Source organism: Amia ocellicauda, unplaced genomic scaffold (genome assembly GCF_036373705.1).
Source record: "Amia ocellicauda isolate fAmiCal2 unplaced genomic scaffold, fAmiCal2.hap1 HAP1_SCAFFOLD_164, whole genome shotgun sequence".
In the NCBI taxonomy this organism is placed as follows: domain Eukaryota; kingdom Metazoa; phylum Chordata; class Actinopteri; order Amiiformes; family Amiidae; genus Amia; species Amia ocellicauda.
The window spans coordinates 122,112-122,500 of record NW_027102727.1 but is presented as its reverse complement, the minus strand read 5'-3'; positions in this window follow the sequence as shown (position 1 = coordinate 122,500).

The following is a 389-nucleotide window of genomic DNA, read 5'->3' as shown; positions in this document are numbered from 1 at the left end:
AGTAGCCCTGCAGGCTGAGCGCTGGGAGCCGTCGGTCGGTCGGTCGGTCAGAGAGTGAGTGTGTGTGCTGAAGGAAAGCTCCAGCCCGGCGTCCGTCCCCACCGGGGAGGAGTAGGCCTGCTGACTGAGCGCTGGGAGCCGTCGGTCGGTCGGTCGGTCAGAGAGTGAGTGTGTGTGCTGAAGGAAAGCTCCAGCCCGGCGTCCGTCCCCACCGGGGAGGAGTAGGCCTGCTGACTGAGCGCTGGGAGCCGTCGGTCGGTCGGTCGGTCAGAGAGTGAGTGTGTGTGCTGAAGGAAAGCTCCAGCCCGGCGTCCGTCCCCACCGGGGAGGAGTAGCCCTGCAGGCTGAGCGCTGGGAGCCGTCGGTCGGTCGGTCGGTCAGAGAGTGAG